Here is a 1,268-nt window from a genome sequence, read left to right as displayed (position 1 = left end):
TTTGCCCAGCAGTTCTCGGCAGTTCAGAAGCAAACAGAGGCCATTAAACACATCCTGCCCCGCCGTGAAGCTACCATCCCGCCGCCGGTGGTCCAGCCTCCGCCTGCCCGTTGCCGAGGGCGCCCCCCCACGGCCCCCAAGAAACCAGCTCTTACACCTGCTGAGGCCCACGATGGTGGAGGGCCGGGAGCCACTGTGTATTCAAATAATAAAAAAAAAAAGAGCAGTTTTCCTCACCTCTGGGGCTCCGGCCCCGAGTTCCCCTTTCGAGCAGCACTTACACTCCTCGGAACCGGACTCGGAGCCTCATGTTGCCAGCGCGGAAACCAGGGAAGAAGATAAGCGCTGCTTATGGCAGTCTGACTTTTCTCCAGGACATTCATCCTTCTGGGTTCAGTCTCAGGCCTTGGGAAGGTTACGTTACAATTTCCATCTGCTGACATGTCCGCCTGTCAGCACGTGGGGTTGTGCATCAGGGTCGTGGCCTGTTCCATAGGGTCCTTTCCCATATGTAACGTCGTAGTGAAACGACTGAAGGGGAACGTCTAGGTTACGAAGGTAACGTCTCCGTTCCCTCCTTCAGGGAACGAGGGTTACCTTTGTAACCTAGACGTTTTGTTTTATATATTTTATTTTAAAATAGTTTTCAAATTTGCAATAAAATTTAGTTTTGTTTTTAGTAACAATTTTTTTTGTGAACACATCTCTATTTATTTTTTTTTATAGTTTAGTTTCAGTTTTAGTTTTAGTTTTTAGAGCTCAAATAGAGATCACGATTTCCCCTGCAATTCTAAACTAAGCAAAATAATGTGAGACAAAATACCAATTGCTGCAGTCTATTTAGAAGTGTTTAAATCATTTGAATGAATTAAACACTTCTATCTATATATATATATATATATATATATATATAGATAAATATATAAAATACACCAACCTAACTTTATGAAAAAGTGGTTTGAATGAATAAATAACTCACTCATAAAAGCATTACTGGATGAATCAGCGTTTTTGAATGAATCTGTCTATTCAATGACAAATACATTTTTTTACAGTTACAATGTTATTTGAAGCGCTAATTACTTTCAAAAGATGACATGCTGTATTTTGATCTCTACCATAGACATTGATGTTTATATCTAAACTATGACCTTTAATACCAGTATTGCTGTGATAACATGAATGACTGGGTATTTGTTTATGAAGCTGTTTCTTACCTAAACATGATGACTGCTCTCTCTGTGTCAGTGGCAGATTTTAATGTTCAG

This window comes from Garra rufa, chromosome 3 (genome assembly GCF_049309525.1).
Source record: "Garra rufa chromosome 3, GarRuf1.0, whole genome shotgun sequence".
Taxonomy (NCBI): domain Eukaryota; kingdom Metazoa; phylum Chordata; class Actinopteri; order Cypriniformes; family Cyprinidae; genus Garra; species Garra rufa.
Note: the sequence above shows the minus strand (reverse complement) of the source record.